Consider the following 27,812-nt stretch of genomic DNA (forward strand, 5'->3'; position numbering starts at 1 on the left):
CATTCTTTCCCATGAAAAAAAAATGATATGACAATGTCTCTGCGGGAAGGTAAAACAACAAGGAAATTATATTGCAAGGTTTTTTTGATTTAATAACAGATTGACATTCTGAGGGGTGAAAAGTAGGAAATCATGAGATTCTGAGAAAAATATGTCAGAATGAATTGTCTCCATCACTCTCCCTGAGTGCAGAATACAGAGGCCAAACAGCCAAGCATCAGATATTGAAGCAATTTTATGTGGTACAGTGAAGCATGGGAGCAGGATGCAGTATCTTAGAATGTACACCATCTAAGAGACTTTAGATCAGTAGGCTTAATCCATGGCCTCCATTTTGCCTGCAAAAAATGTTTTAAAACAAAGGCTCCAGAAGTGGAAAATGATTTGTCCATGGTCAAACAGTTCACTTCTAGTCATAGGTAAAGATACAGACATGCACACCTACACATACAAATGGCAGTACATACACATTTTATTCTACAATGTATCCTCTCCACTCTCAGCTTTTAAAACGCAACCTTCCAATCCCATTCTCAATAAAACAAAAATCTCCTAAAAAGTACATAGACAAACATTAGCTGAACTTCCTTTTAGATATTTTTGTAATAATGCATTTGTGTCCCTTATTTCATTCTCCTTGTTTTTTTTTATTTATTTTTTCATTCTCCTTGTTTATGTAGAAAAATTACATAATGGAAATAAGATAATGCACTAGTCAACTATGACCACAATAATGCTGCATAACAAACCCAGCCCAAAGCTCGGTGGCTTAAATCACCTGTTCTATTTTCACCTGCATGTGTGTACTGGTGGGTAGAGCTGGCCTGTTCCGAGCTACGCAGCTCTGCTTCTCACTGCAGGTCTGGAGGTTGCCTGGGGCAGCTCTGATCCACATAACTCTCATCCTTCTTCTCTGAATAGTGGGCTATCCTAGGAATGCTCTTCTTAGGGAAAGAGAGAGAAGCAGAGATATGTCAGATTTCTTAATAGACCAAGTGCTGTTATCTCTACTTTATCATATAAGGCAAAGCAAGCATAGCTAAAACCACAGTGAAATCACCGATACAGTTATTATGTCCATTAATGAGAGCAACTTAAACATCTCATGCTCAGGGCACGGGTACAGGGAAGAGAAAAGAACTAGGGCTGATGGTGCAATCTATCACAGGTAATAATCCCCTGTGAAGACTCCCTTGCATTCTGGATTTGGTGCATAACCTTACAGACCTGTAATTATATATGTTTTATTTTTAAAAATGCAGTATTTATTGTATAGGTATACATATGTATGTATGTATGTATTTCACATTGTATATATTACTTGCCTTATAGTCATCACTCAACAGTGTATCTTGGATGACTTCCTATATCAATCAGCACATAAACTCATAAATCATTACTTCTAACTGTTTCATGGTATTATAAGAAATGAATACACATATTTACTTAGCTATTCCCCTATTGTTAGACGTTAAGATGAATTTGTAATGCTCAGTATTATAAACATGCTTTATTTTTAAAAAATATTTTATTTATTTATATGAGAAAGAGATAGAGAAAGAGAACACTACCAGGGGTGGGGAAGAGAGGCAGAGGGAGAAGGAGAAGCCGATTCCCCTACTGAGCAGGGAGCCAGACACGGGGCTCGATCCCAGGACCCCTGAGATCATGATCCGAGCTGCAGGCAGATGCTTCACCAACTGAGCCAACCAGGCACCTGTAAACATGCTTTAATGGGCACCGTTGTGCATGCCTCCTTGTTTTTCCCTAGGGTAGCCAGCAGAAATTAATATTTTAGGTCATGTAGACTGTGAACTTCATATTGTAAATATAATTTTCAAAATTACTTCCAATGTGGCCTATAAATCGACATTTCCTCCAGCAGTGAACGCATACCTACCCTCATTGGCCCTTACCAAACAGTTCATATTTTCTTTCTCCCAAATGAATGAAAAACTTGAGTTTCTCAGTCAACGATGTGAAATTAATTTTCCTTAAACATTGGACCTTCGTTCTCCACAAACCAAATTAACATGGTGCCATGATATACATTTAGTGCTTCCGAGAATCCCTTGCACCCTTGGCCCCACTATTCCTACTGTTCTTCTGCTGCGCTCCCAGGGTGTACTATAAATAGTCTTGCCTTGTGTCAAAACACCTTTTTTGATATTATCTCCCTGGATCAATGCCCTGACTTCAACCCCTATTTCTTTCATAACCAGAATGGTTGGTACAATTGTTATGTTTCTCCAATAATTACTGTCTCAAATGAGTACCTCCTCACTCAATACAAAAACCTCATCACCCCTAATTCTGAAAGTCTAGAGCATGATAATCTCATTCATCTCTCTCACATGGGAAATGCAAAACACCAGGCTCTAAGAAAGTGAGCTGATTCCTTATCTTTAACATAAGGGGTACAGAAATTAATGACATCCTGGGTTCCGGGATCTATGATGAATTATGTTGAGTGTAAGAGACATAAACACGATGGAAGAGTATGGTCTGATGGAGCGAGCACTTGAGTAACTTCTGGGAAAAATTGAACCCACACTCCCTTCACCCCAGATATACTCTGTGCACTAATTAATGCAGTAACATTGAGAAAACATAAACTTCCTAACCTTATTTCTTTACTGGAAGAATGAAAACTGCTCTGAACAGGTTGTGAGCATCTAAGTAAGTGCATGTGCAGAGAATGTTTCTGAAAGGTACATCCCTTCACATACACACACAGCATGAAAACCATCAAGGTTAATTATTTTCACCAAAGCAGGATAAATTGGTCCTTAGTCATCTCCAAAAGAAGTGAGTTGGTGCTGGATTTAATACTATGAACCATCATTTTTACTAATATTGGCCTCACTCAGACAATTATAGATAAAGGCCGACTTGATCCAAGAAAAGCTTAAGACACCTGAAGGGAATGAGGAATCAGATCACATTTGTCTTCTCATCATCTAGCAGTGTGAAAGAAATGTGAGTCAACTGATCACCTAATGAGACTCTTCTAGTCAGTCATGCATATGCCATCTGAGGTGTTGAGAACAGTGCTCAACATTAAAAATGAACAGATCTGATGAGCACCGGGTGTTGTATGGAGGTGTTGAATCACTGGATTGTGTACCTGACACTAATATTGCACCGTATGTTAACTAACTTTAATTTAAATAAAAACTTTAAAAAATACTCTCTAGCTCCATCTAAAAAATGAATAGAGGGCAGCCCTGGTAGCTCAGTGGTTTAGCGCAGCCTTAGGCCCAGGGCATGATCCTGGAGACCCGGGATCGAGTCCCACGTCAGGCTCCCTGCATGAAGCCTGCTTCTCCCTCTGCCTGCGTCTCTGCCTCTCTCTCTCTGTCTCTCTGTCTCTCATGAATGAATAAATAAAATATTTAAAATAAATAAATAAAAATAAAAAATAAAAAATGAATAGAATTTTTGAAACTGAAACTCAAGAGTGATGATTGTGGGTAGGATGGGGCCAGTGTCATTCCTCCTCATTCACCCCTCCTCCTGAGCTCTACTAGCATGCCACCTCCCCTCTCGACTGATGGTCAGAGCAGAAGGACAGGGAAGGTTCGATACTGCAGCTCCTTACCCAGTGGGGTGCCTGAGGTAGGATAGGACTCTTCTTTGGTGGAACTAAGAGGTTGGATTCCATAGCCCTGGTGCCTGTCGTGGTGCACACTTATCTGAGACACGTAGAATTGCAGAATCTTACAGCATTGAAACATCCTGAGCAGAAAGAGGCCAGGAAGGCAGCCTTAGAGGTCAGAAATCAAAATGTAGGAGACATGGAGAGAAGAGGTTCTGACAGGCAAGAGGCACAGTGTTTGCAAGCTGAGAAAGATATAAAAAGAGAAGCACAATGTAATCCTGGTGGTGGGTGGTGAGGGTGGTGTGGTGACCAAGTGTTGAGTATGCAAGTTGGAATTGTTTTTATAAGTCAGCAGCATAGGTATCCACGAGTGAATCGGCCTACTTTAAAAAAAAAAAAGATAGATAAATATGGAAGCCAAGCCAGAACCTTTATCATCTGTCCCTAATCTTACTCATCTCTAGCTCTTATCACTGTGTGCATCATCCTGCTCAACCCCCACGCACTGCAACCCCACCTCACAGATCATTGCACCTTGTAAGGCATATGCGCTCCTGGGCCTTTGCTCCTTTGTAGTCTCTCTCCCTTCTTCACGAGATACTTCATCTTCTCTTTATTGCTTGTAAAACTCCTATTTATGATCTAAGTGTTGTCTAAATGCAACCGCTACTGTGAAGCCATCCATGCCTTTTCCAGGCAAAGCTGGTTCCAGTTGTTTCTGTGTTCCTGCTACAAGCCATGTAGCCTGGCATAGTAGTTTCCGAAAACCCAAACTTTCTGTTCAGGTTCTCAGCTAGGAAACTAGAACAGACTTTTAAACTTGCCTGTAATCTCTCTCAATCACCAGCGTCTGCCCCAGCCCCAAGACAGACTACTGCCAGAATGACCTTTCTAAAACACATCCTCCATCGTACTGCATTTCCATACGTATCATCTCAATATTGTTTGTGAAAACAACTCCCAGAGAGTTTCACGGCACATCCAAGGCTTTTTGTAAGTGTAGAGCTCAGAGAAGCAAAGTGATTTGACCGAGGTCAGAGGGCTAATAAATGGCAGAGAGAGTGTTTGAACCCAGATCTGCCTGAATGTAGAGGGCTGACCCACACTGCTGCCCCTTTCTACTGCACTGTGAGGGGCGGGACCTGCTTCCTGTGTGCTTGCCTCTGAACTGGCAATGCATGGGGGCACTTTTGGAAAGAGATGTTATATAAGCAACTAACATATTTCTTATGCACAATATGTCTTTGCAGCCTGAGCTTATTTTAAACCAGCCACAAGAATGTGTATTGGTGAATACATATTTGAGCTAACAGATGGGAGTGGGCACCTTTGTCACTCACAAATATAGCTCTTTGACCAATTGTGGAGAAAACTCAAGTGTTGAAAAGTACAGCTTATATATCTTTCCCATTTTCCCTTTTACAACCTCTGTGCCCTAAAACACACTCTGTCCCTTCCTCTTAATCTATGTCATACACACACACACACACACACACACACACACACACATACACACCCCATGGGTAAGTTGGTTTGTCCACAAAAGAAGGATACATAGGGCAGCATTTCTATAGTTCAGGCACAAGTGCACTTTCTGCAGCTAATGTGACTCTCACTTGGTTCTTGTTTCTATTCTTTTCCACTGAACCTGAATCTAAAGGTTCAGTCTTCAAGGTAGGCCTCCCTCTGGTGCATTTCCATGTGGACTTTTCATAAAGATTCAAATGCCAGGACCCCTGGGTGGCTCAGCAGTTGAGCGTCTGCCTTCGGCTCAGGGTATGATCCAAATTCAGGGATCGAGTCCCACATCAGGCTTCCTGCATGGAGCCTGTTTCTCCCTCTGCCTGTGTCTCTGCCTCTCTCTGTGTCTCTCATGAATAAATAAATAAAATCTTAAAAAAAAAAAAAAGAATCCTAAGCCTGGGAATGAGATATTCACTTCTATTCTTACTGATGGGACATCACATTTACCTCTTCAGTAGCACAAACTGTAGTATTATATAATTCACCTGTTTGTGTCTCGCTTCTCATCCAGTGTGAACCTCTCCCAAGTGTGATATTTTTCAATTGTCACCCATGTTCCTATTCCACATTATAGTGTCTGGCACTTCAGTCACACTTAAAACCTGTGGAAAAATAGGGCATCTGGGTGGCTTCAGTGGTTGAGCATCTGCCGTTGGCTCAGGTCCTCAGGTCATGATCCTGGGGTTCTGGGATCGAGTCTTGTATCGGGGTCCCCGTGGAGAGCCCGCTTCTCCCTTTGCCTGTGTTTCTGCCTCTGTGTCTTTCATGAATAAATAAATAAAATCTTAAAAAAAAAAAAAACACGTGGAAAAAGAACATTCCTAATCCAGAGTGGTTGGTGATTTGCCTCAATTTAATTGTGAAGACTCCCTCCAAAGGCCTGAGGGCAGTCATGTGCCAGATTAGTTAGATCTCCTACATAGAAGTAGAGGTGGGGTCAAGGCAAGAGGTTCTGGGCGACCTAAATCCATGCTGACATAGGAAGAACTTTCTTGTAGAACACATTTCAAAAAAAACGTTAAACGTCATCTAAGGAAATGACCACATTACGGGAGATTTTGAGCAGACAGAGAATGTCTTCTTGTCTGAGGTGCTTTGAGCAGAATCAAGCATCAGAAGCAGTAAATTCAGATAATATTTAAAGATCCAGTCATCTTTGTGCATCTAGCAAAAATATAGATATATAGGTATAGAAATATAGGTACTATACTCTAGAAAGTACTACGTACATCATGCTGGCCTTTACATTTTCTGTTCTTTTAAGCACCCAGTTCTCTGGTTCCCAGTCTCCCATCTAGGATGTGAGTTCCACAGAGATGTCCTTTTCCTCTCTGCTGCATCCCTGGCATCGGGAAGCGGGTCCCCCCCGCCCCATCACCGCCGCACACATTTGCTAGGCATAGGAATAAATAAACTGATCACTGCATCGGAACTACTTGGAAAAGGGTAGGAATTAACCATCTATTTTACTTATGTGTTTTTCACAAAACCTTGGATTTGGTAGATTCTCATTTTAAAAATAAGGCAGTGGAGGCTGCAAGAGGCTCAGTAACTTGTCTGAGTCTACGCTGTCTGTGCGTAGAGGTGCTGCTTTCAGCCCTTCTGCCTCCCCTAATGGGCCCTGGCTTTTTGCCACTCAGAGCTCAACCACTACACCTTCTTGTTGCTGCCCCTAAGAAGAGCACCAGCACCCTAATACCCACTACTTGAGCAGGTGAAGTTGAGGAGAGAGAAGTGCCTTTCCTGGGGTCTGTAATGGTACCATATGTGCTTAAATTCTATCTACTGCTAGATACTATGGGTCATTTCCTCTTGGATGTATTTCTTTCAGGTGAGAACATGGATTGTTGGAGATGTTTCTATTGATGGAAAGATTCTGGCATAAATATTGAGTGCTAATGGCTTCAGGTCATCTGAGCCCCAAGGGCAGTGTCTATTGACATCCTTGAGGGAATAGCTCATTTACACAACACATCTGGTGAATGTCTCCTTCTTGCTAAGACCACAGCAACCCCAGATACTGGCCCCAGGGAACAGATATTCATAGAGCTATTCACTCACTCGAAAAGTGTCCAGAGGCATTATTACATTTTGTGTGTGTCAAGAATAATACGGCACGTAACCACGGGCAGAAAGCATGTTGGGACCTCAGTAATGAAGACCAAGGAGAGGAGATGGATTTTATTTGGAGAATTTAGAGGACTGCTAATACAACTTTTCTGCAGGTGCAATCCTCCACGTTTATCAGAGCATGATGAACTCCGAATCCCTTTATCCATCCTTTCAATATTGATTAAGCACCTATGGTCCCAGTAGAAAAATGTAGTCTCTGGAGCATGCTGCCTGGACTAACATCCCTTCTCTGTCACTGCTTAGCAATAAATACTTGGGCAATTTCCTTAGCCTCACTGAGCCTTATTTTCTTCCTCTGTAAAGATTTTTTTTAAAAAAGAGTATGTGTGAGAATATTGTAATGCAATGCATTAATGTATAGTAAGCGCTTATAAGACTTCCATAAAGGTTAGCTGTTACCATTTACTAACCATGGAGCCAGTCACTGAGGGGTGGAGGGAAAAAAAAAAGAATTAGGTATATAAAGATTAGAGGTAAAATGCAAGACAGCAGAAGGCAACGTCCTCATTCATCCAAAAGCCATTCCATATATCACAAGATTGCAGATAGTGTCTGGAGGCAAATGGAGAAATGATCCAGAGCCTCACATTTCCTCCCCGTGTCCCACCATTGTTTACCATTATAGGGCTTTGGAGTCCTGCTAAATATACAGTTTGATGCATTTTTTTCCACTTGACATTAGGAGACTACATATATCATGTCATTCACTTCTTTTTTTCCTCGTGGGCTCAAGGTCAACTGCACACAAATGAATTAGTTATAATCCTTGATACATGAGAGTCTCCTTATTGGTCTGTTCAAGACTTCTTTTCTTCATTCTCTGTGAATGATAAACTGCTATTAAAAGTTTTATACCCAAATTAATACCAACATAAAAATGTTGATCCCTCTGTGATCCTTCCTCTGTCCTCTATACCCCCTGCCCCCCATCCAGTGTAACCACTATTCTAAATTACTTGTTCATACCCTTGCTTTGCATTTTAAATATATATTTTTTTGCATCTGTATGTATTCCCATTTTAAATTTCTTTTTTTCCCCATCCATGTGTATTCCAAAAAAAGTACATTTTGGTATTTGGTTGTTTTTCTGACATTATTTTGAAAAGATCTTAAGCAGTACATTTGGGACCTACCTTTTTATTGAAAACTATGCATCTAGGTTTTGTTCACATTATTGATGGAGCTGCAATCTGTTTCAAGTTTTAACACAATATTGAATATGCATCAAATCATATATCTATTCTGGCATCAATGAAAATTTGAGGTATTTCTAGGCTTTTTATATTTTTTAGACATTCTATGGACACACAACCTCCTAACCAGTGGATTTTTAACTTCTCAACTTTTACTATTTGAATGACCAAGGAATGATGTCTTGTGGGCTTTGTTCTTCTTCCCCTGAATGTCAGTTCAGAGGAAGATATCCTCTTAGGTTTATGTGTATCTTCTGGCCAATAACCATACATTGAGTAAGTTTCTCAGAATCACAGAGCCACAGGGCTAGTACTCAGGGCACAATCCTCCAGGTTTTAAAACCTAGCCCTTCCTTGCAGCGTGCCGCAATCATGGCAGCACCGAAGCAGAGCCCTGTAGTATTGATGTGGCCATCAGCTCTGAGAGTTCTTTGAACTTCTTGCTCATTTCACGGACAGCAGGTCTGTGCTCTCATAATGAGATATTTATAAACAGTCCTCCAAGCTAGATTCTTTGGATAAGGAGAAAAAAAAAGATCTTTGAATAACTTTACAGGGGAAAAAATGAGAAGAAAGTCCAACTTTATTTTGCATAATCATATAATTTCAGAGTTGGAAGAAAACTGGAAATGTGTGTAGGCTCTTCCAAATCTCTGCTCTGCTACTTTACCTTATTGTCAAGAAAGGTGGGAATTGTATTGCAAAGTGACTTCCTCAAGGTTCCAATATCCTGATGGAAGAGCGGCGACCAGAACTCAGGATGGGTAGAGTTCAGTTATCGAATGCTCTGTGACAATCCACTCCAAACTCCAGTGACTTTGAACCTTATTTATTTACTCATCGTTTAAACACTGATCTTATTTACTCGTAATTCTATAAATTTTCAGTGTAGGCTAGGCTCAGCATGGGGTTTCTCACCTTGGATGGGACTCACTTGAAGTACTTTTGTGATCTCAGTGGGTTGGTCCAGTGGTAGTAAGCTGGATGGCTGCCCTCTGTTCTTTGTGGTCTGGTCCTTTGTTAGCCTCGTCTGGGCTTCTCTTGGTGGCAAAAGAGATTCTGGCGGTAGAGAAGATAATCTCTGGTCTGCAAGCACGCTTCAAACCTCTGCTGCTTCACATTTGTTAGGTGTACTATTGGCCAAATCACATCACATGGTCAAGGACAGATTTAATGGATGGAGGGATGGACTTTGGTGATGAGAGAAACCGTAAAATGCCAATTGTTTTTTTTTTTCACAATGCATCTTTATTGTTTTAATTAATTGATCTTATTATTGAAAGATTTTAGGTTTATAGAAAAATTAAACAGAAAGTATAGAAATTTCTCACAGACTCACTGTCCTCACCCTCTGCCCACAGTTTCTCCTATTATTGTGTTTATGTGTGGTGGATTCATTACAGTTAATGTACCAAAATTGGGGACATCTGGGTGACTCAGTGGTTTAGCGCTTGCCTTTGGCCCAGGGCGTGATCCTGGAGTCCCGGGATCAAGTCCCACAACAGGCTCCCTGCATGGAGCCTATTTCTTCCTCTGCCTGTATCTCTGCCTCTCTCTCTGTTTCTCTTGTGAATAAATAAATAGTATATTTTAAAAAAATTAATGTACCAATATTGATACATTGTTATTAATAAAGTCCATAGTTTCCATCAGGGCTCACTCTTTGTGTTGCAGTTTTAGGTTCTGCTAACTGTGGGATGTTATGTACCTACCACTGAACTATCATACCTAATAGTGTCACTGCCCTCCAAATCCCATGTGCACCTGTTTCTCCCTCCTCAGACCCTCCCTCCCAGCCCCAGCAACCACGGACCTTCTGATTAATTTGCCTTTTCCCACGAGTCCCATAGTTGGAGAGTTTCACCATGTATAATATTTTCAGACTAGCTTCCTTCATTTAACAAAAAGGTTTTAAGGTTCCTTCCTGACTTTCCATGAGTGAATAGTTCATTTCTTTTTATTGCTGAATAATAGTCCATTTTAGTGCCACTTATTTACCCATTCACTGACTGAAGTACATCTTGATTGTATCCAGCTTATGACAATTATGAATAATGCTGCTGAAAACATTCATGTACAGATTTTTATGTGGACATATCTTTCCAGCTCATTTGGGTAAATACCTGGGAGCATGACTGCTGGATTGTATAGTAACAATATGTTTCCTTTGTTAGAAATTGCAAACTGTCTTCCAGAGTGTCATTTGCCCTCCAGCTAACTAACCAGTGGGAGTTCCTGTTGCTCCAAATTTTCATCAGCCTTTGGTGTTGTCTGCATTTTAGATTTCAGCCACTTTTCTGAGTGTGTAGTGGTATTTCACTATTATTTTAACTTGTAATTCCCTAATAGCATAGGATGATCAGCATCTTTTCATATGTCTATTAGACCAGTATCAGTGTATAGATCAAGCTGGATAGAAACTGCATCTTAACATAAAGAAATGGGAGGGATCTGTAGCCTCATGTAGGATACATGTTTTCAACAGTTGTGTATCTCTTCTTATAGTAAAACATCTATATGCAGTTTATATACAGAAAATTTACCCGACATTTATTATTTCTTAGGTATGAGCTGGGAAGTGGCACATATTATTTTACATAATCTTCCCTCAAACACCTAGTGTTGGGCATTACGATTGTTGCTTCAAAGCCTAATAAGTCAAGGTTTCAATGGATGTGCTGTTGCTAGCACTGCTTGCTCCTGGAATTTCCTGGTTCTGATCCCCCGGTTTAGGTTACATGTCCTGAGCATCTGTGCCAGCCATCTTCCAGGTTTGGCGAGCAAAAGCACTAGAAATATAACAAAAGGCAAGAGAAAAGAAAAGCAAGGTCATTTCTCTCTTTCTCTTTCTGCTTCAGGCTGTGTGTCTCACAGCCTCTGTGTCTGATGTGAAGCATCATCTCTCAGCAGACTGGTCCACCTTGCTTTTTTATTGTGGAGAATCTGCTAACAATACCTCCTTCCTCTGTGCCACCAAGAGATAATAGAAGCCCCCTCCCTGTTAATATCTCAGTTGCCTTCCTCTCTACTGCATGGCCTCTCTGACTCTTTCATCACCTGTGAGTCCAATTCCCCGTACGAAACCCATCTACATTATTTATGGCTAATATTTTATTTTCTTTGGTTGGACTCTGATTCATACAGCAGCTTTCTCAAATTTCCATAGATTTTTAGAGATAAAGATAAAATATAGGCCCAGATTGAATTCCCAAGCCTCGCATTCTATGTTACCTCTCATGTGAAATATTTATGTATAATGTGGAATAAAACTACTAAAAAATAATTGATGTCCTCAGAAAGATTTGAGCACACAATGCCTCTATAAAATGAGAACAATAGCATTGAAATAAAAATAAATATCAACTTGATTCATCAGTTTAGAGACAAATTCAAAGAAAGCCCCCAGGAAATAAAACAGTCAAAAGAGATGGATATTTGGAGAGGAAACATTTACAGATTATCTGGAAGGATTTTTTAAAATCATGTAATATATGTACAGTTCTATTAATGAGGAAGTGGTTTGATAGAACTACCTTGTTCACAAATATTTATAAAAGCTGCACAAAAGATTAAAACTGGGGCACCTGGGTGGCTCAATTGGTTAAGTGTCTGCCTTTGGCTCAGGTCATGATCCCAGGGTCCTGGTATCAAGTTCCACATCGGGATCCCTGCAGGGAGCCTGCTTCTCCCTCTGTCTCTCTCTCTCTTCTGTGTGTCTCTCATGAATAGATAAATTAAAAATCAAAACAAATAAGATTAATCACTTGTTTATTTGAGAGAGAGAGAGAGAGAGAGAGCACAAGTTGGGGGGGGAGGGGCAAAGGGAGAGGGAGAAGCAGGCTCCCCACTGAGCAGGGAGCCAGATGTGGGGCTCCATCCCAGGACCTGGGATCATGACCTGAGCCTTCTGCAGCTACTTAACCGACTGAGCCACCCAGGTGCCCTAATAGCAAACTTTTTTTTGAAAGTCTCCCAAGGGGGGAAATGAAATGTTAATATCAACTGTCCCTTGAGAGATTTGAATTTTTTTTTGAGAGAGATTTGAAATTAGTGTGGGTTCTTTCTTTCTTTTCTTTTCTTTTCTTTTCTTTTCTTTTCTTTTCTTTTCTTTTCTTCTTTCTTTTCTTTTCTTTTCTTTTCTTTTCTTTTCTTTTCTTTTCTTCTTTCTTTTTTCTTTTCTTTCTTTTTGAGGTTATTCTTCAATCTCCCCAGACTGTTTGAGTGGTAGAAAGTCACAATCTTTGCCATCTCAAAATAAAGAGTTAGAAGCAGGAAGGATAGATGAGAGGAGGTAAGGGAAAAGAGCTATAGGAAGGGAATGAACATGAGAAACCCTAACAAAAACTCTGGCTTCAAACTATGCATCAGAGACTTGGAGAGACATCAAGAGACTGAGTGAAGAAGCAAAAGCTGGAATCTGTAAGAACTCGGAAAAGCTTTCAGTTCAGAGACAAACAGTAGTGAGCTGACAACAGAGCAGGTGAAATTTACAGGAATTTCACAGAAAGAAGCCTAAAACAAAATGCACAAATGAGCACATTCTTCATGGTTCCATTAACAGGACATTCCAGAACAGGCAAAACTAATTTATGGTGAACAAACATGGGAAAGATGGTTGGCTGTCTGCAGGAGTAGAAATTGTCTGGGAAGACACATCATGGAAATGGTTTATATCTTGAGACAGAGATAGGTTATATAACTGTATGCACTTGTTAAGATTATATGCCTAAAATCTGTGCTTTTTTAAAGATTTTATTTATTTACTCATGAGAGACACAGAGAGAGGCAGAGACATAGGCAGACATGCAGGGAGCCTGACGCGGGACTCGGGACTCGATCCCGGATCCCAGGATCACGCCCTGAGCTGAAGGCAGAGCCTCAACCACTGACCTACCCAGGCGTCCCAAATCTGTGCTTTTCATTGTACAAAAGTTTATTTCAAAAATTGCATAGGATAATAACATGAACGGTAATATAGTAACTATATTTCAATACCATGCTAAGAAAATATTATCAAAATTACCGTTTGAATTAGAACACTTGAATATAAGAGAAAAAAAGAAGACTTTGAAAATGTGAGTTAATTCTTAATCCCTAAAAGTGCACAGGCCAAGAAGGTTTACAGGATCAAGTGTCAAAAACACTTGTTTCTCATGTAAATTTGTTACATGAATTTTTCCAGCACAGAGAAATAGATGAAAAGTTCTAGTACATGTTTTTCAAGGCCAGGAAAATTTCAGTGCCCACACTGGAACAAAATGAAAGAAGGAGAGAGAAATATAAGCCAAAGTAATTTACAAATTCAAACTCATAAATTCCAATTAAAAATCAGAGGCCTTGGGGTGCCTGGGTGGCTCAGTTGGTTAAACATCTGCCTTCAGCACAGGTCATGATCTTGGGGTTGTGGGATTGAGCCCTGCAATGGGCTCCAAACTGGGGATGCAGCCTGCTTAATCTTCTCTCTCTCCATCTCCCTCTGCCCCTCCCAACAGCTTGTTTGTGCCAAAAAAAAAAAAAAAAAAGACTCCTTTATGATCTGAGTCTATGGGAATTCAGAAATGCTACTAAGCTGCAAAAACTTAAAACAAGGATCAGCATTTCAAAGAAAAGCATAAAGAAAGGTTTAGATTACTGAAGTTATACTTTGACAAAGTGCAATTAAATTTAAAAATACAGTGCGGTGTAAAGTTATCACATTTAATAAAATTTGTGTTACTGTTGTGATGCACTTGTTAGAAATATTAAATATTAGAAGTCAAATGTATTAGTTATTGCTCTTTTATTGTCATTTTCCTAAAGTCATGACATGCCTGAAATCCCTGTTTTCCATTCACTCTGTATTTGCTTACTGCATATTATCACTGAAGGAAGGATATTTTTGCAAAAATACTTTTGAGAGCTTCGACATTTTCTCCAACCACATCTTTTTAAAAATTTATTTATTTATTTATTTATTTATTTATTTATTTATTTGAGAGAGAGCACAAGCAGCAGGAGTAGGACAGGGAGAGGGAGAAATAGACTCCCCTCTGAGCAGGGAGCCTGATGCAGGATTTGATTCCAGGACCCCAGGATCATGCCCTGACCCAAAGGCAGACACTCAACCACTGAGGCACCGGGAGTCCCTAATTTTTTTTTTTTTTATCTTAATAAAATGATGACATTTCTTTTGGCTGTTTTTGTGTGATACCCCTGACTAGTGTTCCTAAAATAATCACTCTTCCACTTTCAAACTCGGCGCCTTCTCTCTGCTTCTTATTTGCTCTTTCAGATCTTTATAACATTCATCACTAACTGGCACTTTTTTCTATTTTAATTCTATTATTTGGTCATTATTTTGTCTCTCAATACAATATAATCTGTATGTGGTGCCAGGATTTTCTCATATGGCTTCACTATTATATCCCAACAGACAAAATAATTTCTGACATGTAATAGTTGATTTACTAGTTGATTTATTAGTATTTATTGAACAGATTAATGATTTGAAGGTTTTTTGCTAATGCTTTATTAACTCCTAAATTTCTACATCTTATGCAACAGCTGTCATTTTATTTTGCAATCTGTTTATATTGTATTTATCATATGACTAGAACCTCTGACAATCAGCTACAGATAGACCAAGGTTAACTACATGGGCGATGACTAACAGTCCATGCTAAGCAGACAGAAATGTTTGAGAGGGAATTAATATAATTCATCAGATCACTAAAATATTTTCTTTTCCTTTTGCTTCTTTAGAGGCAGTCTCAAATGCTGACTCACCTTAGGAATATTTAGATAATGAGCATCCTTGCTTTGATAATACAATTCAGCAATATGTCAAAAAAAAGAAGATCAAACAAGATCAAACTTAAAGATTTTAATTCTAAAAATGCAAGGAAGCTCCAATAATAGAAAAATACATGGATGTGTTTCATCTCCTTAAAACATTATGGGAGAAAAACAAAGTAGGTTTACCTATATAGATAGTTAAAAAATAAATACCTGAGTAAATGAAGAAATCTACTTAGCCCAAGGATGACAAGAATCAATATTGTAAAGACCATCTTCCTCCCCAAATTGATCTATACATCTAAAGCAATCCTAATCAAATCCCAATAGGATTTTTCATGGACTTTGACAAAGTGTTTCTAAGATTGATACGGAAGAGAAAAATGTATAAGAATCCAAGAGGTTAGCTAATATTTCATTTAAAAAATGAGATTAGTTTGATCAGAAATTTAAAACAAAATATTTTAAAGTTTAAGTAACCAAAGGAAAAAGCTATTAATGCAAAATGCATACAGACTGGACATTAGAACAGAAAAGGGAGTCCATAAATAAATACTTATGCATTTGGAAATTCAGTTAAGAGCTGGCATTTAAGAGGGAAACAACTGTTCTACAATCCTGGCAGGGGGTGGGGGTGGGGGTTGGGGGTGGGGGTTGGGGGGTGGTCTCTGTTGATGTCTTGTGGATGGTGCCCCCTAGCGAGGTGGACCGTGCATTACATGCAGGTCATACAAGCACGTTTTGTGGTTCAGATTCTTAAGAAAGGAGTAAATTAATGTGTTCTTTGGGATCACTTAGTCATGGACTTGGAGAACAAATGAAGTTGATCAAAACTTCATACATTTATACTAATAAATACACGATGAAAGGATACCATCTTTAAAAAGAAATTCAAAAAATATTGTAAGAAATTACATGAGAACATGATTATAAGGAGCTCTCTTTAAAAAGACACAAAAAATAAAATCAATGCAGGAAAAGATCGAAAAAGTCAACTGAATCAACCTTAACTCATAAGATGAATGACCTTGTAAACACATATTAAAAGACAAAATACTGAGGAAAAACATATGTTGGGATATATTGTGATGTCCAGAATATGTATAGGACATCTCCAAATAAATTTGAAAGCCATATAACTTTTAAAAATTCCACAACTTAAACGTTCTTCCAGAGAAGAGTAAATATAAGTCATAAATAAAATTTAAAAAGGTAACGTAATTACATACACAGAAAATTAAAACTCTGCAGTACTTTTCTTCCAAAATGGAATGGCAGTTTTTAAAATATTGAATCATATCAGTAAGCAAATTGATGGAATTGGTATACTCTCATAAAATGCTACTGAAATTGTAATTTAATAAAGTTTAATTTTATATTTCCATTAAAAGTAGAAGGTTCAAATTAACTATCAACCCATGTCACAAAAAAATTGTAGAAAGTGAATTATAATTCTGTGCATTAACCACAAAGGATTTCAAATCTTAATGTACTTGAAAGCAAAATTCAGAAAGTCACATTATATTATACAATTAAAATGAAACATAAATTCATGAAACATGTATATATTTTACACACTCCTATATGTATGATATCCAATATCACATACACAGACACACAGACATATAATCTCCACCCTTCCTTTAGTAGGTGAAAACATACAAGAGCAGAGGAACAGTCATTATATCTAAATTATTTCCTAAAAAACCACCTCAATTTAAAATACATAAAATTCTAAAATGATACAGATTAAATTATGTGATTACTGTGTGAAATACCTTTTAATTTACTTTCTAACTTCCAAGTCTGATATTTTTCTTTCTTTAGTGATATACATATGTATATATATATGATATAATATATATGTATTTAAGATTTTATTTATTTATTTGAGACAGAGAGCATGCAAAAGAGAGCACGAGTGGGGGCAGGGGGGAAGGGCAGAAGGAGAAGGAGAAGCAGACTCTTGGCAGAGCAAGGAACCTGCCCCGGGACCGGATCCCAGGACACTGGGATAATGACCTGAGCAAAAAGCAGACACTTAACCAACTGGGCCACCCAGACTCCTTCAGTGACTTATATTTTAATCCAGCTGAATTCTTCACTTATGCTCTCTCTAGCCTCCACTAGGCAGGGTGCAGACAAATTGCCTCTCACTTGGTATTTCTGTCTGGAATGGAGAGACAGGGGCCCATCTCTCCTCCTCACCAATATCCTGCCCATGGTACCTCTACCCCACCAGGGTTTTGCTTTGCACACTGCACTGTCCCATCCAGAGCTAAGAAGACTCATGAATTAAGCAGCTATTAAGAAAGCTTTATATTGCCTTTTATACTTACCTTGTAAATTTGATGCCAACTTTTGTGGGTTATGTACATTTTATGCTTAAAGGGAAATAGGAAATGCATATTTATGTTGAGTATCTCACTTATTGTCTTTAAATTCCTCTGAAACTCATTGTGACACCTGCTTTTTACATAGCATGTGGTTCTTGACATGAAATAAAATATTAATGCTTTATAGTTTCTACTGTAAATAATTGATGTTGTTGTCTCATGCGCTCTAAGTGATATAAAACTTCAGTTTATGGCTGATCTTCAGATCAAGCCATGTCTTTTCTCCTCCTTGAATTTGGGAAGGTTTCAATGGAGAGGAAAGCAGGAGAGAAAGCATGGTAAAGGGGCGTGTTTACAAGAGGATCAGCTCTCGGTTCCGGTGTGTGAGGAGCTGGCTGCTACGGGTGGCTTGCAACTTCTCAGCACATTGTGAGCCTTGTCTGAATCGTTCCACAGCTTAATATCAAGTTTTCTTTCTGGATCCTCTTGCTTCGGTCACAGAACTTTAGAAAGAATGAACAATATTTTCTAGATGAGGATTTTGGTTGAACCACTTCTTTTCTCGCAGATCAAGTATGCAATCTGTCAATAGTGCCTCGTTTTGCTTGGTTGTATACATTTAATGTTTGGCTTATAGGACAGGGTGACAAAAGAAGAAAGGGACTGAAGTCCCTCTCTGGCAGGAGAGAGGGTACATGCATAATATTTTTGCAACAAAATTCTAGCTAGTCAGAATCCAAAGAAAATCATTTGTGACTTATTAGCCAACTTTTTAATAATTTCAAAAGATCAAATATATAATATTACCACCTTGCTTGCTACACAGCCATCTGCACCTTCAAACATACCCTTACGTCACCACTCAGCATTATATAGTCACACACCCATACACAGACACCAGCCCCCATTGACACACACACGTTTAAATGCCACAAATTCTCCTACCCACAGACACACATCCTCCCTTATCCATCACCGTGATATTGTGATTTATAATAGAAATATATATATTTGCTCTTTAGCCCCATTTCTGGCACATAGCTCCTAAAATTCTTGGGAATTTTTAAATGATAAGGGCAAAAAGGTGTCTTTTATTATGTTAATAAGGTGATATTTGGACCACCCCCTTGAGTGGGAGCTGGTTGTCAAGGCAACCAATCTTGTGGTTAAAGTGTTGGAACTTTCAGGCCCACCCCCTGACTTCTGGGAACAAGAGAGGAGCTGGAGGTTGAACCAGGTGTCTAAGGTCAATGATTGCTTCCATCATGCCTGTGTAATGAAGCCTCTATAGAAACCCAAAAGGATAAAGTCTGGAAAGCTTCCAGGTTGCTGAACCCATGGAGATGTGGAGAGATTGGCGTGTCTGGAGTCTGTGCTTTTGCCTCATGCCTGGTCCTATGCACCTCTTCTCTCTGGCTGTTCACAAGTTATAACTATCCTTTTATAATCTAGTAAGTAAAATATTTCTCTTGAATTCATTGACCACTCTAGCAAATTAAATGAACCTAAGTGGGATGGGGGCAGGGAGAGTGGAGGTTTTAGAGGTCATGAGAACCTAGCCAACCAGTCAGAAGTATAGATGACAACCTGGACTTGCAACTGGCATGTGAAGTCTTGTAGGACAGAGCCCTTAACTGGTGGGGTCTGATGCTGGCCAGGCAGACAGTGTTGGAATGGAGTTGAATTGTAGGACACCCAGCTCATGTAGCAGAGAGTTATTCTTTGTTGGTGGGGGTGTTGTGCCCAAGTTTACGTATCCGAGAAACAACCAAGGATGCAAACACGAGGGTTTATTTACAAGCTCGAGCTTGGGTCCAAGTATACCCGACACAGCGGAGCAGGGACTTGGACCCCGAAGTGGGTTCCAGCTTAGTTTTATGGGCTGGTCTAGGGGACCTCCAGAAGGGAGGGGGGGGGAGTTTCTCAAGTTCTGTATACATTCTGATATGGGGCTTTCAAGGGCATTAAGCTCTGTTCTCATTCTGATATGGGACTTTCTAGGGCATTAAGCTGTAAGCTGTTTTTTCCTGTAACTGAAGCAAGATAAAGTTCAGTTCTTTTTTTTTTTTTAATAATAAAGTTATTTTTTATTGGTGTTCAATTTGCCAAGATACAGAATAACACCCAGTGCTCATCCCATCAAGTGTCCCCCTCAGTGCCCGTCACCCATTCACCCCACCCCCGCCCTCCTCCCCTTCCACCACCCCTAGTTCGTTTCCCAGAGTTAGGAGTCTTCATGTTCTGTCTCCCTTTCTGATATTTCCTACCCATTTCTTCTCCCTTCCCTTCTATTCCCTTTCACTATTATTTATATTCCCCTAATGAATGAGGGGAATGTTTGTCCTTCTCCGATTGACTCATTTCACTCAGCATAATACCCTCCAGTTCCATCCACATTGAAGCAAATGGTGGGTATTTGTCGTTTCTAATGGCTGAGGAATATTCCGTTGTATACATAGACCACATCTTCTCTATCCATTCATCTTTCGATGGACACCGAGGCTCCTTCCACAGTTTGGCTATTGTGGACATCGCTGCTAGAAACATCGGGGTGCAGGTGTCCTGGCGTTTCATTGCATCTGTATCTTTGGGGTAAATCCCCAGCAGTGCATGATGGCGGAAGAGTAGGGTCCCCAAATAAAGTTCAGCTCTTATTCACAGGGGCCTGGGATGGCTGTACTTGTGCTAACGCTGAGCTTAAGGTGGAATGGCCTTAATTTTCTCGGCCTCCACGGGGGAACTCCCCTTGTCGCAGCTGGGCCCAGAACCCTCAAATAAACACTGACACATGCGCACATCCATAAATCCATCAAACCACCAATGCCACCACCATCACTCATTGTTTTCAACCAAATGTGACCTGGGGCAAAAGCATTTTCAAAGAAAAAAACACGATCTGAAAAAAATTACCCTTATCAGACAAAGGCCAAAGGGAAGACAGCAATGTTATCTCAGCAAGGGATGATACAATAAAGAGAAGAAGTAAAAAGGGAAACTTTCCTTGCATTCAGCTTTTTCTAGATCCTAATTGGCCCCCAACCCACGTCTCTGGATTTAATGGGGTGCAGGGTCTTCCCATTGGGAGTGTCATGGTACTACCCTGAATGTTTGCAGGGAAAGAAGGCATTCTTAGACTTTAACTATTGCTGTTGAGCCTCCTAAGTTTGTGAAATCAGAGTCCAATTAAAATGATGTGGGGTCTAGATGCAGAGCTTGCAACCCTAACCACTGACCTGCACTGCCTATTGGCAAAAGGATTCACATCACAGGCTTCTCCCTCTGACTCAAAACTTAAGTCTTTGGGACTTGGTAAACTTCACTGTTTTGGTTACAGTACTAAATAAAACCTACCACTTTTTCCCCCTTTTATAGGAGAATCTGCAGTGTTGCCAAATAAAATATAAGAAACACATCCAAATTCGAATTTTAGATAAACAATTAATTTAGTATAAGTATGATCCAAAAATTAAAAGGGACATACTTATTCTAAAACTTGCCTAGTTGAGATTAAAATTTAGCTGGGCAGACTGTTTTTGTTTGCTAAATCTTCACAACTCAAACTGTAAATGAGAAAGAGTATAGAGGAGAAAAATAGCAAAGTAATTTAAATTTAAAATACTAATTTAATTTCTAAAAATTAAAATTAAGGGCAAGATACAAAAACAAAGAGAAAAAAAAGATGAAAACAAAATAAAATTGAACTAGGAAGCATATCAGGCTCCCAGAGCTTGGCTTCTAAAACTATTCTCTCAGAAAAGGAACAAGGGTTCCTTAGAGAAATGTCCAATTCTAGGACTGTGACAATAAGCACACAAGATGAATCTGAAGCATCTCCTAGGACCAGAGAGTAAGAAATGCTAAAACAAAATGCACAAAACAAAAACAAACTCAAAAATCTCAACAAGTCGCCTGAGTAGCTCAGTAGTAGTAGTAACGTCTGCCTTTGGCTCAGGTCATGATCCCGGGGTCCTGGGATCGAGCTCCTCATCGGGCTCCCTGCCCAGCAAGAAGCCTGCTTCTCCCTCTCCCTCTGCTGCTCCCCTTACTCATGCTCTCTTTCTCTCTCTCTTTGTCAAATAAATAAATAAAATATTTTAAAAAAAGAAAGAAAACCTCAATAAGGTCGTTTGTCAAGGGGCCATTGGGAACTGAAAAAGAGCTTCCAATGGTCAAATCTGGAAATAGGGGAGCAAAATAAATGAAGTGGCTTCATATTATAAACCAAAGAATAAAGTAAATATCCATGAGGCCACATGGGTATAAACATATGACTAAATCAATCAATCAATCTAAACTTTACATGCAAAATTCCAAATAATTTATGTAGACACTACCCTCTCAAGGAAGTGGAGCATAACCACCTCCCACCGTCCTTGCCCTACGTGTGTGCTGCACATGAAGAGCAACTTTGAAGCAGAGAAGCCTATAAAATACCCATCAGCTGGGGCTCAAGCTCACATCAGCAGTGATAAGCCCCACAGGTAGTATCCGCTCTTGACATGATTCAATGGGAATGGCACTTTGCCTCTGTACTCTTCCTTCCCCAAACTCTCAACTCCAGTTTAATCATGAGGAAAGCATCAGACATGTCCAGTAGAAGAGTATTCTACAAAATGCCATCAGTATTCCTTAAAACTGCCAAGGTTATCTAAAGCAAGGAAAACCCGAGAAGTGGTCATAGTTCAGAGGACCTTAAGGAGATATGACGGCTAAATGTGATGTGGCATCTTAGATAAGATCCTGAAACAGATAAAGAACATTAGATAGAAACTGAGGAAATCTGAATAAAATATACACATTACATAATAATAATGTATCAATATTGGTAAACGTGACGATATCAGTAATTGTACTAAATGTGCTATAAATCTGGGACAGCTGGGTATGATGTAAATGAGGAGTCTCTGTATCATCTTTATAATTTTCTGTAAACTGCCCTAAAAAATGAATTTTATTTGAGAAATTAAACCAGTATAGGCAGTCAAGGAAGACCTAATTATGGAAAATCTTCTATCCCTAAAAGGGTTTTTTAGGTTAGCTAAAAGCCCCCCTAATGACATGCTACGTGTTCTGGAGGGAGCTTTGCATGGGACTCTGTTGATAGTAAGGGAAGAAAGAAATCTCTGCTGTGCATCTGCTGATACCACTGCTCTGACCTGATAAATGGGAAAACCAACTCTTAGTGCTGTCACAGGCTCTGCCTCTGCCTCCCTGTTTGGAACAAATACAGTATGAATCATGGGTAAGTTTTACTGAAATCATGATATAATTATATCCAGAGAACAAGGAATGTTGAAATATGAGCCTCCTCTCCATGGTGTTCTGGTAGAAGTTAAACATGCAAAACCTAGAGAGGAGGAACCACTGCATCTTACTGAGCAATGCACAATGCTCACATCAAGATGCAGAGTTCTCCTAAAGTCTGGTTTGACTGATATATTGACAATACAGTATTTTGACAATATAGTAGGTCTTTTTCTCCTATTTCCCCTGTTAATCTAAGACTTGTGGATTGTGCCATCCTGTTGACTATCAGATGAAGGAAGGAAGCAAAAAAGGGAATGAGTGTGAAATGGCTGTACTTTCGGGAGGCCAGCTAGCTATGTGGCTGCTCTGAGTGAGGCAGGCCCAGCAGGATGGCAGAGACAGAGGCAGGGGCAGAGTTTCTGGTCTTGCTCTTTAAGACCGAGTCTTAGCCCTGCCTGTTACTAAATGCAACCCAATGACTGTTTCACATTTTGACCCAATTAGAAATGCCTTCTCCCCTGAAGGTAACCCACCAGGAATGGCGCAGAGACAGGCCTAGGCAGGAAAGAGGCTAGAAATTCCTCTTTTCTTAACATAACTTGGGAGAAAACAGTCTGTGCACCCAAAGAGTTTTCAAATTCCCCTGAGTTGAGATTTCTTTATTTTTAGTTAAAATAAATCTGTGTTCCTTTCCTAGATAACTCTGAGATCTCAGACACAGAAAGGATCCTGAGAAGTCCTTCTCAGGGACTGGGAGAGAGGATGGTTACTATTTGGGCCATAGATAAATGAACGGGAACGTCACAAGACAGTACACAGGAATAAATGGGATCAGATTCAATACAGACAGGCATCCTGGCAAAGAATCAATCCAAAAGGAAGTACAAAGTGAGTATCAATAATACCATGTTATGATATTTCTTATCACCATGTGGAGCATTGGATGAACATATTGTCATCTTATTGATTCCATACTTGAGCATGCAATCATTTCATTCCCTTAATCCTCCCCTATATAATGAGAGGATCACATTCTTTGATACTTTTCAGCTCTAAATAAAGGTTTCCATAAGGTGCTGTACTTACAATTGCAGAGATCAAAGTGTCAAAGGCATTTACAGGGATAGTTGGATCTGATTTAGATGGGGTCAGTTAAGATTAATGGCTCTATTTAATGTAATTTGTAATACAGCATAGTGTATCACCATGTAGTAGATGAAGGATGTATCAGGGCACCAGGACACCACAAGAATATAGCCAGTCTACAACTGGGACTGTATTATTTAGCATGCTTCTGGCTACAAGTAAGATAATAACTGAATAAATGTGTCTTAAAATATCATAGATTATTTCATTTTATGAGATGACAATAAATCCAGAGACTTGGTTCACAGCTCAAGCATGTCATAAAATTCTGTCCTTTCTGATTTTTTAAAAAGCTACTTCCTTAATCTGTTGGCAATATCTCAACAGATTGTAAGACATGATTGTAAGGGGGCTGTGACAATGCCAAGGATTAGGTCTTCGCAACGCCAGGGATTAGGTCTTCACACAACCTCAGCACCTCTCTCTTTTAATCAAGAAGTGATAGCTTGCCTAGAAGTCCACCTACTTCTGTCCACCAGAAGACGTCCCTATGTCTCATTGACCAATAGTGAGTGCCCTCAAAATGAAGAAGGAATGATAGAATTAGGATATAACTATTTTGCAAGCTCTAATGTATGAATGGATCTAACCAATAATCATCTGTGACTATGAACATCACCATAAATGAGATAATCAGACAGACATGGTGTGCCTCCTGCTGAGTGAAGTCTTGCCACAAAGATCAAAGCTGACCAAGTTTCTACATCCAGCTATTAATGTGAAGAAAAAAAACAACCCCTGAAAAATGATAAACTACACAACAAGAATGCGATCAATAAGACCCACACATTAGAAAGTCCATCAGAAAAATAATCAATTTCTTCAACAAATAAATTGCAAAAATTAAAATGAGAGAAATGAGTAATCTACAAATATACCTATGAGATCTAACAAGTGTACAAACATTATTTGGATCTTGATTGGAACAACCAACCCTGAATATAAAAAAGATTATTGTCAATGTTAGACTATTTTAAGGGATCATTTCTGCCAACCAGAAAATGAGGTGACCATCAGTGCTGGTTCAAGCTTTAATAAGCCATCCTACATGGACCATCCTACATGGCCTGAGAAGTGCCCATGTTGCCACACACATTAGGAAAAGTTATTTCCAAACAGACATATTTTAAGGCTCACGGTATTCTCACGGACACTTTGCTTCCGGCCTTTCCTTTCCCACTGGGACTTGTTTCAGAAGAGCCAACTGTTAAAGAAGTATTTTGGGTCCGGAGCTATTCAAGGAAGTGTTCAGAATCTCTTGAGAGAGTCTGTTCTCAAGAGACAGGCAGCATTAAGGCTGTGGGGCTCCGAGATGTGTGATGCCATAATGCCCCCTGAGAGGGAGCAGCCAACTATGTCCTCCTAAACTCAGAGGAGAGGTAGTGGCATGGGTCTCTACCTTAAAGCCACCTGCAGTTCAGCTTCAAAAAGCGAACACTTCTAGCTTCTTTTAATCTTCAGTTCGTTCACCCATGCCTGGCTCTTGAGCAATATTTTTCTTATTCTTTCCTGACTTGTATTTCTTCAGCTTCTCTCACAATTGCGTAATGTTTAATTTTCATGTAAAATTACTTGTAATATAATATCCAGCACTTCACTTCTCTGAGTGAACTCTATTGATTCAATTATTAGTCCTCAAAGTGTTTCCAGGGAAACATAAATTTAAAGATGAGAATCTGAAATTGATTCTCCGATACTATTATATTTAAAGCCTCCGATGTTCATTTTATCAGTTATAAAAGGGACATTGACGGTCCACAGCATACTGTGATGACACTGTTATAAAAATCATCCCCTCTGAAATTGTAGGCACTAATAGAAGGCAAGCTTTTGGTTGATCAATGGGTTCTACCTTTGAAGGCTAAGAACAGAATAAGTACTAATGTGAAGTTATGTTTTGCTTCTTGGCATGCCAAAGAACTTGAGATAGGAAAATGCTTAGCCCACGTATTTCAATCATTGCCTCAATATCTGGTTAAGGAAGGTCCTCATCAGCAAGCACAGCAGTCATCTATTAAACTGGAAAGGCATAGGGTCATTTGATCACCGTGTGCTCTTCAGGTCAGTGAGCCAAACAGGCAAGAAGTAGAATTACTATCCTGGCAGGGGTGATTGATCTTGATGATCAAGGAGGAGTTGGGTTGCTAGACACAATTAGGATAAGGAAAGATTATGCCTGGAATGTAGGAAATTTCCCTAGATGCCTCTTAATATTCTTTTGCTTTATGAATAAAAATTAATAGAACTTTAAAGAGTCCAATACACATAGGACTGCTAATAACCAAAACTCTTCATGAACCAAGATTTTGAACTCCTTAAGGAATGATGAGCAGTTAAGGTGTTTGCCGGGGGCAAAGGAAATATGGAATAAGAGACATGGAAGGACATTATAGCTACCAGCCACAGACATGTGACCAGTTACATAAATAAACACTATAATAGTTTTGTGTATTTATTCTTAATTATAGCATAGGCTACATTTGTGATATATAAACAAATTTCCCCTTTTCTACCTGCTAATTGTGATAGGTTAATAGTGGTTAACACTGTATCTCAGTATTTATAGTCAAGGACATTTAATGGGTAATGTGGCACAGTTCAAAAAGGGAAGAATATTATCCAGAGATGAATAAAGTAGCATATCAGACATGGTATTCTTTTTTTAGAGGGGAGATTAGCATGTTTTTATTTATGGGTGGGATAGTTACATCTTTTTACTAGTAACTTAACCTGAGAACTAAACTAGATTAACAGATTATATATATAAAGATCTCACACAATTACAGAAATTGGGGAAATTTATTTTATATATAAATATAAATATATACATATTATATAATATATTTTAAATATATATAAATACACATATAATATATTTATATATATAAAGCTATCCAAAGTGATTTGTGGTGATTTTGTACTTTGTGCTGTGTTAAATTGGCTAAGCTATAACTAACTTTCCCAGAATTCTCTTTATCAGATTGATCAGCTTCAGTATTGGCCACGAGAAAAAATGTGTGATATCTAGGTGGCAGAAGAAAGCACCAACCTTTAAACCTGGGAGGCTGTATTCATGATTGACAAAACTTGGAAGCAACCAAGATGCCTTTCCTTAATTAAGGAAATGGACAAACTGTGCAACATCCATACAGCAGAATATTATCCAGCAATAAAAAAAATGAGCTATTAAGCCAGGGAAAAGCATGGAGGAAACTTTCATGCATATGGCTAAGTGGAATAATCTGGTTTGAAAAAACTGTATGATTCTGGAAAAAGCACAACTATAGAAACAGTAAAAAGATCAGTGTTTGCAAGGGAACAGGGGATGGGGGAAAAAGGGGGAAGGAGAGATAAATAGATGGAGTACGGGGGATTTCAGAGTGATGAAGCTACTCTGCACGGTCCTGTGATAGGATTATGCATCTGTCAAAATCCATAGAACAATATATCAGAAGGTCTGAGCCCTGATGTAAACATGGACATTAGTCAATAATTCTCAATACTGGTTCACCAATCAACCATAGCAAATGTGCCCCACTAAGCAAAGTATCAATGCTAGAGGGAACTGTGGGGAAAGAGTGTGTGTGGAAAATCTCTGTACTTTCAGCTCTATTTTTCTGTAAACCTAAAACTGCTCTAAAAAATAAATATTAATAAACAAAATATCTGAAGCTTATGGTTGTGAAAAAGCAAGTGACAAATATCCTTGCTTCTCCCCACCTCACATCCAGCAGTCCTTCCTCTCTTCCCCCACACTGGTCAACAGCGACGCCAGTCCCACTATCATCAGATGCCTAGCTGAAGTTCACGGAGGTAGGTGCTAGGAAGACTAACCACCAGCTATTGTCTTTTCCCTGC

The 27,812-nt window shown here is 39.2% G+C and overlaps 2 long non-coding RNA genes across 8 annotated transcripts; one reads left to right on the plus strand and one right to left on the minus strand.

Annotated features, from left to right (window-relative positions):
- LOC112662407 (uncharacterized) lies at positions 1 to 25,251 on the minus strand. 7 transcript variants are annotated; one of them, XR_004814592.2, is made up of 7 exons: positions 25,092 to 25,251; positions 10,995 to 11,240; positions 9,370 to 9,510; positions 7,876 to 8,078; positions 6,355 to 6,518; positions 779 to 944; positions 1 to 338 (listed from the first exon to the last, which is right to left on the minus strand). It is a non-coding gene; the product is annotated as an uncharacterized LOC112662407 (long non-coding RNA). The 7 variants fall into 7 exon arrangements; XR_003138498.3 differs by lacking the exon at positions 6,355 to 6,518 and having other exon boundaries at positions 779 to 941; XR_007401602.1 differs by lacking the exon at positions 6,355 to 6,518 and having other exon boundaries at positions 794 to 944.
- Positions 18,748 to 27,812, plus strand: LOC112662406 (uncharacterized). Its single transcript, XR_003138495.3, has 3 exons — positions 18,748 to 19,012; positions 23,506 to 23,696; positions 26,935 to 27,812. It is a non-coding gene; the product is annotated as an uncharacterized LOC112662406 (long non-coding RNA).

Source organism: Canis lupus, chromosome 13, assembly GCF_003254725.2.
Source record: "Canis lupus dingo isolate Sandy chromosome 13, ASM325472v2, whole genome shotgun sequence".
Lineage (NCBI taxonomy): Eukaryota > Metazoa > Chordata > Mammalia > Carnivora > Canidae > Canis > Canis lupus.